The sequence below is a fragment of the Numida meleagris genome, unplaced genomic scaffold (genome assembly GCF_002078875.1).
Source record: "Numida meleagris isolate 19003 breed g44 Domestic line unplaced genomic scaffold, NumMel1.0 unplaced_Scaffold393, whole genome shotgun sequence".
NCBI lineage: Eukaryota > Metazoa > Chordata > Aves > Galliformes > Numididae > Numida > Numida meleagris.
The window spans coordinates 11,912-24,050 of NW_018364615.1; the positions used below are offsets into that span (position 1 = coordinate 11,912).

Below are 12,139 nucleotides of genomic sequence, written 5' to 3' on the forward strand. Positions count from 1 at the left end.
TGACACTGCATCAGCACTTCTCACCAGCACCCGCATCTGGAGGCCCTGGGAGGGAAACTAAGGAACACTACAGATGAAGAGAAAGCCTCTCTATAGACCTTGCCTGGGGAAAGCAAGAGATGTCCTGGGAGGGGAGAGAGGGACAGAGCAGGGGCTGATGACTCTTAACAGCTATGGGGCTACATGAACAACACCCTCTGTCTGGGCTGCTCTGATCACACGAGCATGAGGATTAACTATGGGGACTCACAGAACCTGTGGATATCTTGTAGTACCCAGAAGCACAGCTGGGGCTTTTCTCACAGGCCTGGGAGCAGACACAGGTGTTTGCATTGGAGGACACAGAGGTGACTACCAGAAGCTGCATGGAGAGAGAAGGAGGGAGGGCTGCTGCAGGCACTAGGAGGAGCAAGAGACAGCTCTGTGTCTGTGAGCACAGCTTTGACAGTGATGAGTAGGGCTGCTGGCCAAGCAGCTGTTTTATGCTTCTCTTCCTCCTAGAGAGAACAGCTCAAATCAATAGTTCTTCCCCTTCAGTCTCTCCGATCTGATTTTATCAGGGCTGACCTTTGTCTGCTGGGAGATGTCCCAAGAGGTCTGGCCATAGATCAAAGCCATGTATGAGGCGAGGTGAGTGGTTTAATGCCCTAAGGTAGCTGGTGTTTGTGGGGGAAGCTGGGTGGATTTGGAGCAGGACATACTGCCTAATGAAGATACAAAGTACTCCTTAGAGTTTGGTGGAAGAAAAGTTAGGTTGTGGTATTTGGGAATCAAACCCCAGTCAACTGCTTGGAAAACAGCTATACTTACCACTATACTATCAATAGACCTGTGATTATAACCTCCTACTTGTACAAGTTATAAAATCTGCAGCCTCCTCCTTCCATTTCCTCAATACACTTTTGATGCTCAGCGTCTCACCAGCAATCACTTCCCACATTTGCACCCATGTTACATTAGGGGTACAAGTCTGATGTGTGGCTAGCTGGGAAGCACTCTCATTGAATAATGAAATTCAGAAAGGATGTCTTTGCTTTCTAAACTCCACAGAGAGGAGTCTTGTCTCCTTGTGTTGCTAATTAATGTGTGTACATGTGTGTGTTATTGAGGCCATTATTGGGTAGAGAGGTGAGGTTGTTCTCCCAGCCTTACTGAAACAACATCTGGTTGTGAGGCCTAGAAATTAGATATGAGGGGAATTTTTTGCACCCACCGTGAAATTAAAGTTTTTTTGTCAATGACAAGAAATTGCTCTGGACCAACAATTTTGACCAATACAATTTTCTTCCCTCCCTGTCAACCACATCTCCTTTTTCTTCTGCTTTTTCCATGGAAGAGCAAGCCTCAGGAAGCATAGGTTGAGATTTCTACCTGTTCTGGAGAGGACAGTTGAATTTTTTCTGCTGACCATCTGGTGGAACAGTTCCTCAGAGCATCTGCAGAGTCAACAACCTAGGTGGAATAAACTGCAAGCTCCATGGATACTCTCTTGCTGCCATCTTTTGGACAGTTAGGGCATCCTCATTTCAGTCTATACCAATGGAGCAAGGAAACCCAAGTCAAGTCAGTTGTGCTGGCTTTTTGCTGTGCCACACTCTGAAAGGTTTCAGGAAATTCTTCTGTCTCTTGTAAACATCCATTTCATTGTTCAGTAAAAGGAGATGTGGAATGGAAGGGGAAAGAGTAAGCAAAAGGGGCAGGGGAAGGAAAGTGGAATTTCTGTTATTGTCCATCCTGAGGTTCATGCTTCCCATGTATGTCATTACTGGCATTCAATTACAAGGAAATCTGTATCTGACTCCTGAGCTTGAGTTGAATCTCTCAAGGGCCATGAAAGGTTTCTACAAGTACGTCAACAGCAAAAGAAAAGAGATGATGAAAGAGTCACAACTTACAATAAGAACAGGGAGATCACTCACCAATTACCATCACAGACAAAACAGATTCAGTATAAGGGAGATTAAGATAAGTTATTGCTAACTACTAACAGAATAGAAGAATTAGCAAATTAAAAACACCTGTCCACCATCCACCATCTTCTAACTCCTCCTCACAAGCAGCACAGGCGAATGGGGACTTGGGGTGGCAGTCAGTCAATAATGTTTTATCAGTGCTGTTTCTTCATTGTCACTTTCTTCCTCTGTTCCATTGTGGGGCCACTCACACAAGATATAGTACTTCCCAAACTGATACACCGTGAGCTTCCCACAGACTGCAGTTCTTCAATATCTGCTCCAATGTGGATCCATGCCACACCATCCATTCTTCAGGAATGGACTATTCCAGCGTGGGTTCCACGTGAGTGGCAGCTCCTACCAGATCACCTACTCCACCAAGGTTTCCTCTCCATGGGCTGCAGTTCTGTCCCAGAGTCTGCTTCTGCCTGAGATCTCCATGGGCTGCAGCCTCCTTGAATCCAGATCCATGTGCTCAACTATGGGGTCCTCCACAGCCTGCAGTACAGATATCTGCTCTGTGATGGTACACCATGGACTGCAGGGACACAGCCTGCTCAACCACGGTCCTCTCCACAGGCTGCAGGAACACCTTTACTCCAGCACCTGAAACACTTAGTCCTTTCTCCTTCACTGACCTTGGTTTCTACAGAGTTGTTTCACTCACATTTTCTCACTCCTTTTTCCTACCTGCTATTGGTATGCATTTTCTTCCATTTCTTAAATATGTTATCACAGAAGACCAACTAGTATTTCTCAACAGCACAGATTTGGCCAGCAGCAGGTCCAGCAGGTCAAGCCAGCTGGACCAGCTGCCCTCTTATCTAACACAAGGCAGCTCCAGGACTCTTCTCAAACCAGGTACTCTTGCAGTCCCCCAGCTTCAGAAACCTTGCTATATAAACCCAATAAACTGCTGCAAGCACTGTTCAACAGTAGCCAAAACAGTGGTGCATTATCAGCATGGTTGTACTGCATTTGGCTGGGATGGAGCCACTGATGGAAGTAATACGCTGATGTTTTGCCTGCTGCTGGACAGTGCCTACACAGCATCAAGTCTTTTTCCCACAATGGCTTCCCCTCCCCACCAGGAGGTAGGTTGGTGTGGGCAAGAAATTGAGAGGAGTATGGCTGGGACAACTGACCAGTTTTGGCCAAGGAGATACTCAGTGCCAATGGAAGAGTATTAGAAATCATCCAAGACTGTCCAAATAGTGGAAAACAGTTCAACTTGTACTACCTCCAGCAAGCCACTTTGGGTCCTCCTGCTGGCTCTTACCTTTGCCGAACCTCATTCCTTGTCCTCTCTCCTGGTTTCTTTTTTTTGGGAGATTCTGGAGGAGTGATTCTCACAGAGGATATCAGTGTAGTCTGCAGCTGTGACTGGAGGAGAGTGTTCCTAATACATCCAGGCATTGTGGTACCGTGGGAGTTGTGGTTTGAACATGAGATGGCATTGTTCAATTCATTTATTCCGAATGAAACACTGGAAAAGGCTGCCCAGAGAGGTAGTGACAATCTCTCTCCTTGGAGGTCTTCAGAGGATGCTTGGATCCAGGACAACCTGCTCTAGATATCCCTGTTTGAACAGGGTGCAGGTAACTCCCAGAGATACTTTCTGTTGTGGTTTTGTGATTTTTGTTGTCAGTATTTCACACCATAACATCCTGTAAAGCACTGGGAGATAAAGAGTTAATGCTCTGGTTCTGTGGACTGCCATTTCTGGGTACTTGGTTCTTGGAGGGGGAGGGGAGGAGCTGCATTCTCCAGAGGACTTTGCGTGGAGAGGGAAAAAGGAGGAGCTCCTTGCAGGTCTGGAAACCCTCTCTTTGTTTCGCTGCCGAGGAGTGCATGGTTCTCCTGCAGTTTTAGAGTAAGGCCTTCGGTTTTTGAACACTCTCTCTCTCATTTTGTTTGATTTGTTGGCCTCAATTCCAATTGTATTTTGTTGTATTGTGTTATTTTGCATTCTGATATCATATTTAGTAGAATAATGTTCCTCCTCAGATCATTGCCACTGTTTTGTTTTTAGACCCATCTGCCATCCCCCTACCCTTCCCCTTTTTTTCCCCTTTTGCCAGGGTGTGGGTCCGCATGTCCCCTGCCTCATTAGTCACAGGACTGGGCCGAACTGGCCTGTTTACAGCTTTTTATTTTTTTCCCCTTCTTTCTTTTCCAAGCCAGGGGGCCTGTGGGCCTCCTGTCCCCCTGTCACAGACACAGATAGATCTAGAGATAACTCCGTGACCTTAACTATTCTGTGATTCTATGATTCTGTGAAATGTGGGCATTATCCAGTGCCCTAAACCTTCTGCCATGTTTTCCCTCTCTGCTCTATGTTTCAGCTTTGCCTGCCTCAGCGAGAGATGTCGTGCTGCAGACCCTGTGTCCCATCTCCCTGCGGTGCCTCTGGCCCGACCCCACTGGCAAGCAGCTGCAGTGAGCCATGGGTCGCCCGCTGCGCTGACTCGACTGTGGTAATCGAGGCCTCCCCTGTCGTGGTGACCCTGCCGGGCCCCATCCTCACCTCTTAGAGCACAGCTGTGGGATCCTCTCTGTCAGCTGCTGTAGGCAGCTCCCTCAGCACCGCAGGCGTTCCCATCTCTTCTGGGGGCTCCCTTGGTCTGCAGGGTTATGGCTGTGTCTGCCCCACCCATGCTACATTCTGAACTGCTAAAGCCACTGGATCATCCTCTTTGGAGCAGACTTCCCAGACAAAAGCAGCTTGGAGCAGGAACAGTGGCATGGCTACAGCTTGCACATGAGCTGGTCCCTCCCTCTTGAGTACTGCCAACCTTCAGCTACACCTTCAAAGTCACTCAGGAAGGTCTCTGCATCATCCCCCGTGGCCAGCTCCTGAAGAAAGGGGGCTCTGCAGGTGGGCTCTGGAGGCACTGACATGGGGAATGGTATGCAAGTCAAAACCTGCAGGAATGTCCTCCTCCACCCCACCCTGCTGAGACCTGCTTAAGGGTGGCCCCAGAGAAGTGGCCACACTTTGAGGCAGTAGATGGAAATATATTGTGTCATACTGGTTAACATGGTTGGGGGTTGGGACACTCAGTGCTCTGGTACATGGGCTTTTGGCAGGATGTATTCCTGCCACGAGACATAATGACAGTACAAAGGTCAATACATGCAGGGTGGACAGCTGGATATAGAGATGTGGGCAATTAGACTGGATGATCTTGGAGATCTTTTCCAACCTTGGTGATTCTATGATTCTATGATTCTGTTCTATGTGTGTGGTACTTTCTTCCCAAGAGAACTAAGACAAAGAACGAAAAAAGGAAAGAAATCTATCCTTTCTCCTTTGTATCTTGCACAAGGCAAGAGACTGTGAGCAGTGCTGGCTTTGTTGTCACCAGATGCATTGTGAAGTAACAGCTCGAACTGCAAAGAGTTAAAGCAGAGTGCCTGCAAACCATGGGCAGACTCGTGCATTGGATTCTACAGAATATCTTCAAAGCCCAAGAAAACAACACTTTTTTGAAAGATAAGAGGCTTTGTGGGCAAACAGAATTTTGGCACTTTTGGCTGACAGTTGCATATGAAAGTGGAGTTTGAACAGACAGGAATTCTTTGTGCACAAAGAAGTACTGCCCACCTCATGCCTGTAGCATGCATGACACTCTTAGAACAGCTCACCGATGGTGATACCTCTGAGTGAGCTTTACCTTCCGCAAATGTTCAGGTGATACTGCTTGTATGGGATGTTTCATGGTCCTGGCTGACCTTTGCCTATCTTAAGAAGAACTGCCTGAACCAGTTTGGTACCTGATGAATGTGGAGATGGGCATGGGGCTGGTGGCAGGGAACACAGATCTCCATCAGCATGCCTCCAGATACCTCTCTCTGCCTTTCTGTAGTAGGCCTTACCACTTCCGTAGCCCTCCATGTACAGCTGAGGCTTGATGGGAAACTAAAGAAAAGTTAATTTCAGAGTCACTGGTCTGCACATGCCCAGGGATGAGATGAGAGCAGTGTGGAATGGAAGAGCAAATGTCTTCATCTTGATCCATAGAGAAAATCATCAGACCCGTGGCATGTGCAGATTGTGCAGGGAAAGCTAAAATTTCAGGGGAAAAAAAAGGACCATAAGGAGATTCAGGCTGGGAAGTATCATCTCTTTAATGAGAGCAGGGTGTGTGTTTTCAGGGGGGAAGGGAAGAGTGAGGAAAGCACAGGAAGAATAAGAGCAAGGAAAACACAAGTTCTAAGAATGACATGACTCCCTTTCATTTAGAGTGAGAGACAGGTGTCCCATACACAAGGAAATCAGAGAATCATAGAATGGTTTGGGATGGAAGGTACCTCAAAGATCATATAGTTTCAACATCTTGGCTGTTGGCAAGGATGCCACCCACCAGATTCGGCTGCCCAGGGCCCCAACCAAGCTAGTCTTGAATGCCTTCAGGGGTTAGGGCGTCCACAACTTCCTGAATACCCTGTTCCAGTGCCTCACCACCCTCTGTGTGACCAGTAGCCAGCTGGACTTCATTCACCACCACTCTCTGGGTCCGACCATCCAGGCAGTTTTTCACCCAGGAAAGAGTATAGTCATGGGCTGCCATCTTCTCCGGGAGAATACTGTGGGAGACAGAGTCAAAAGCTTTACTAACATCTGGGTAGATTACATCCACAGCCCTTCCATTGTTCAGTAGGCAGGTGACCTGGTCATAGAATGAGGTGAAATTATTGAAACAGGAGCAGCCTTTCATGAACCCATGCTGGCTAGACCTGATCCCCTGGTTGTCCCACACATCATATGGTCATAGTCAAGATGATCTGCTCCACGACCTCCCCCATTACTGAAGTCAGTTTGAGAGGCTTGTAGTTCCCCAGATTCTCCTTCCAACCCTTTTCGTAGATGGACAACACATTAGCAATTCCCCAGCATCTGGGACCACCCAGATTGACCTGAAATGCTGATATATGATGGCAAGTAGCTTAGCAGTCACTTCTGCCAACTCCCTCAGTACCCTAGGGTGGATACCATCTCAACTTGTGATAGTCCAGGTGGGGTAGCAGGTCACTATCTCTTTCCTCCTAACTGTGGGGAGTTGTTTCTGCTCCCCATCGCTGTCTTCCAGCTTTTGGGGACGTGTACTCTGGGGATAACTAGCTTAACTATTAATCATAGAATCATAGAATGATAGAATGGTTCTATGATTAATAGTAATTAAGTACAGAAGTAAAGATGGCATTGAGAAACCTGGCCTTTTCCTTGTCTTCAGTGATAACATTCTCCACCATATCCAATAAAGGTATGAAATTCTCCTTAGCCAACCTCTAAGCATTGTAGTGCTTTTGGTGTTAATTGTCTTTCAGAGGTTAGATCTGGGTCTCCTTTGAGTAGTCAGAATAGAGGGTGCAGCTCTTGAGCAGTAATACCCAAAAGCAGTTGTAACCAGTTGATGGTTCCTAATAATTTTTGCAGATCATTTAATGTCTGCACATGGGGTACTAATTTGAGGATTGTGGCTGAATGGTATGAGATGTAATTTTCCACCCTAAATATTTCCATGGAGAACTGAGTTGCACCTTCAGCTATTTGTAAACTGACAGATTGAACTCCCTGTCAGATGAGCAGTAAAGCGTCCTTTAGACTCTCTTCTTGTTCTGCTGCGATTAATATATCATCTGTGTCATGATAAATAAGCATGTGAGGTCTAGCTTTTTGTACTGGTTGTAATGCATTTGCCACTGTCAATCGGCAGATTGTTGGACTACTTTCAGAGCACTGCCTATCATCTGTGCCTGCTCTTGAGTTGCTGCCTGAGCCCCTTCCCTCATGAGCTCCTCCATACCAGTTTGATGAAGTTAGCTAGATTATCCATAGTCTGGACGATGGCCTGCTCTCAGTACTCAGTCATAAACAAGTATATTGCGTGGGAGATAGAATCATTTGTCAGAAGATTTTCCAACCATGAGAAGTCATAACAGCTGTCACTGATTGTAACCAAAAGATTATACGTAAGGGTTGACTGAATTCCATCATCTTTCAGCAACTTCCTTAGCTCCTTCACTGCCTCATAAGGCAGGGATTCCCACCGGGGGGGCTGATTTGCATGATACATCACAGGAAAGGCTTGCAACATATCAGCATCACCCCGTGATATTGCTTCTTTTCTGCACTGCTCTACAGCACTGTAGTACGCTGTAGAAGAGAAATTTTTCCTTCCCATCCCCTTCAAATTGTCGTCAGGAGGGAAAACATCCGGTTTGTTCTCCGGATCTACTGGACCAGGATCAAAAAGATCCTCTGGTTCTGGTCCATCCTTGTCGTTAACTAAATTACATCTGAGTGGCAGGTGATGGATGGGCGGGGAGCAGAGGGCAGCCGTGGGGCAGGGACAATCCGGAGTGGACTGTGGCCGCGGGGCTGTGGGCCCTCACAGCAGCGGCAGTGGCGCTCTCCCGGGGCTGCAATTTTTCTTCTCCCCAACCAGGGGAGGGGTTGGAGTCGCAGATCGGGACTGGGCAGGAGCTGCTTCCCATGCCAAGGGGTGGCAGCGGGAGTGGGGGAGATGGGGAACAGTTGCAAGAACTTGTCCTTCCCTGTCAAATTTGTTTGAGTGCTTCCAATATTTGGCACCAAACAGGTAAAAGCTTAGCAGCCATTTTATCTGCAGTAGTTGCAGCATCCCAGAGTCTTATGCCAATATTGCCCCAAACCGTCCCGTAAAAAGAAAACCCAGATTTCAGAACCTCAGGGACATTTTTGCTTATCCATTTAAGAAAAGTAGCTAATGCTGAGGTAGATGCAGTTTGATTCTGAAACTTTAAAATTCTCTGTAATACTTTGAGATTTACTTGATGCTCCTTCATTAGTGAGCTCCCCATAGTTCCTGACTGCTCACCTTCTGTCCTGCAGAGCGGTGCAGGCACGCACGAAACAACCTCTCCTTGGTTCAGTCAGGTGGTGCTGCCGAACCAGGATCGCTCAGCGTCGGCTTGATTTGCTCCACATGGTGGGTGCCACTTGCAGTGTCTGAGGCACGGACTCAGATGTGAACGATCCAAATCCTCTATTACAGGTTCTAACATCCCTTATATACATTTACATGTTTTCTCTTTTAACTTTCCCACCCGCCTTTACATGTCAACAAAACATTCCACAAACACTCCCTAGCCGTGCACGCACGTGCTTATCCGATCAGAGCCATGAGTCGTTCTGAGCCATGCGCACTTCCTCCAGTCAGTCATCATCACGCGGCCATCATGCAGCTTACTTGACTATTTTTTTTCTCTTCTAGAGATGTCCTTGGTTCTCAGTGTTGCTTTCTCATGCTGTTTATCTTCCTCCACAGCTTCTGCTCTGAGTAGTCTTTCTTGTATTCCCAAAGATTCCACCTGCTGCCAGCAGGCCTGGTGCTTCATATACCACATTCAAAAAACAAGAATTCCTCTGATGGCACCAGCCTCTTAGCCACATGCTGATCAGGTGGGTCTTCTTGCTCCTCCCAGTATCTTTCCCTTCTTCAGAAGGGATGGAGGAAACCACCACCTCAGCTCCCACTCCATAAACTAGCTGCCCCAGTGCACTGAAGTCCCTCTTGATAGCTGTCAGGTTGCTCCCTGCAACCTCATGTCTGAAATAACAAGAGCAGAGTAATAATCTGAGGGCACACCTGACCAGGGAGCTTCCATGTGATGTCCCTGACCCAGGCCCCAGGGACGCAGCAGACTTCACTGTGAGTAGGGTCTGGTTGGCATACTAGGCCCTCAGTTCCCCACTGAAGGGTGCCTCCTATGACAATCACCCTTCTTTTGTTCTTGACAGAGACTGTCTTGAAGCACTGAGATGACCTAGACAGCTCTCTGGATGGGCTTCATCCAGTTTCCTCACTCACCTGTCCTTCGTGTCCCAGGGCTTCATACCTGTTAGGCTAGGGCACTTGGATAGGTGGGGTTCCTACCCTGAGGATTAAAATCTGCTTCATCACTACTTTGATGAAGAATCATAGAGTTATTTGAGTTGGAAAGGACCCTTAAAGGTCATCTAGTCCAACTTTTCTGCAATGAACGGGGACATCTACAGCTTGATCAGGTTGCTCAGAGCCCCATCCAAATTGACTTTGATGGGGCATCCACCACTCCTTTCAAAAACCTGTTCCAGTGCTTCAAAAACCTTATTAGAAAAGGCTTACTTATATCCAGTTTAAATCTTCCCTCTTTTTGTTTGAAACCATTTCCCTTGTCGTAGAATCATAGAATCATAGAATTAGCTAGGTTGGAAAAGACGTACAAGATCATCCAGTTCAAACATCCACCTACCACCAATAACCCCACTAAACCATGTCACTCAACGCTATATCTAAATGTTTCTTGAACACCTCCAGGGACGGTGACTCAACCACCTCCCTGAGCAGCCCATTCCAGCGCCTGATCACTCTTTCAGAAAAGTACTACTTCCTAATGTCCAGCTTAAATCTCCCCGGGCGCAACTTGAGGCCATTCCCCCTCATCCTGTCACTAGTTACAAGAGAGAAGAGGCTGACCCCCAGCTCACTACAACCTCCCTTCAGGTAGTTATAGAGAGCAATAACGTCCCCCCTGAGCCTCCTCTTCTTCAGACTGAACCATCCCAGTTCCCTCAGCCGCTCCTCATAAGCCCTGTGCTCCAGACCCCTCACCAGCTCTGTCACCTTCCTCTGAACACACTCCAGGGCCTCAATGTCTTTCTTGCAGTGAGGGGCTGAAAACTGGACACAGTACTCAAGGTGGGGCCTCACCAGGGCTGAGTACAGAGGGACAATGACTTCCCTACTCCTACTGGCAACACTATTTCTGATACAAGCCAGGATGCCATTGGCCTTCTTGGCCACCTGGGCACACTGCTGGCTCATGCTCAGCCAAGCATCAACCAACACCCCCAGGTCCGTTTCCTCCACACAACCATCCAGCCACTCTGACCCAAGCCTGTAGCGTTGTCTGGGGTTGTTGCGGCCGAAGTGCAGGACCCGGCACTTGGTCTTGTTGAACCTCATCCCACTGGCTTCAGCCCAGAGATGCAGCCTGTCCAGATCTCTCTGTAGGGCCTCTCTACCCCCAGGCAGATCGACACTTCCTGCCAGCTTGGTGTCGTCTGCAAACTGACTAAGGGTGCTCTCAATGCCCTCATCCAGGTCATCAATAAAGATATTGAAGAGGACAGGCCCCAGCACCGACCCCTGGGGAACACCACTCGTGACCGGTCGCCAGCTGGATTTAACTCCATTCACCACCACTCTCTGGGCCCGGCCCTCCAGCCAGCTCCTTACCCAGAAAAGGGTGTACCTGTCCAAGCCACAGGCTGCCAGTTTCTCCAGGAGAATACTGTGGGAGACAGTGTCAAAGGCTTTGCTGAAGTCTAGGTAGACCACATCAACAGCCTTTCCCTCATCCACCAGATGGGTCACTCGATCATAGAGGGAGATCAGGTTGGTCAAACAGGACCTGCCCTTCACAAACCCGTGCTGGCTGGGCCTGATCCCCCGGTTCTCCTGCAAATGCCGCATGATCTCCCTCAGGACAATCTACTCCATAACCTTCCCTGTCACCAAGGTCAGGCTGACAGGCCTGTATTCCCCGGATCCTCCTTACGACCCTTCTTGTAGATGAGAGTCCTGTCACAATAGACCCTGCTAAAGAGTCTGTCCCCTTCCTTCTTATCACCTCTGTTTAGATACTGATAGGCCACTCTCATTTCTCCCTGGAGTCTTCTCCTCTCCAGGCTGAACAGCCCCAGCTCTCTCAGCCTGTTCTTATAGGGAGGTGCTCCACCCTGGGATCATTTTTGTGGCCTTCTTCTGGATGATTTCCAACAGGTCTATGTCTCTCCTATACTGAGGACTCCATATCTCAATGGAGTAGTCTAGGTGAGGACTCACCACCACAGAGCAGAGGATAAGGATTCCCTCCCTCGCCCTGCTGATGCAGCCCAGGATACGGTTGGCTTCCTGCCCTGCAAGGGCACATTGCTGGCTCATGTCCAGCTGCAGTCCACCAAGTCCTTTTAATCAGGGCTGCACTCAATCCTTTTGTCCCCCAGCTTGTACTGATAGTGGATGTTGCCACAACTAAGGCATACACCTTGTGTTTGGCTTTGCTGAACCTCATGAGGTTCACCTGGGCCCACTGTTCAGCCTGTCTAGGTCTCTCTGACTGGCATCCCATCCCTCTGGTGTGTCAACTGCACC

General features: G+C 48.3%; 1 long non-coding RNA gene across 1 annotated transcript; it reads left to right on the top strand.

Annotated features, from left to right (window-relative positions):
* Positions 1 to 3,685: 3,685 nt before the first annotated feature.
* LOC110391512 lies at positions 3,686 to 8,524 on the top strand. The gene is made up of 2 exons (XR_002434087.1): positions 3,686 to 3,828; positions 4,301 to 8,524. It is a non-coding gene; the product is annotated as an uncharacterized LOC110391512 (long non-coding RNA).
* The last annotated feature ends 3,615 nt before the right edge of the window (positions 8,525 to 12,139 follow it).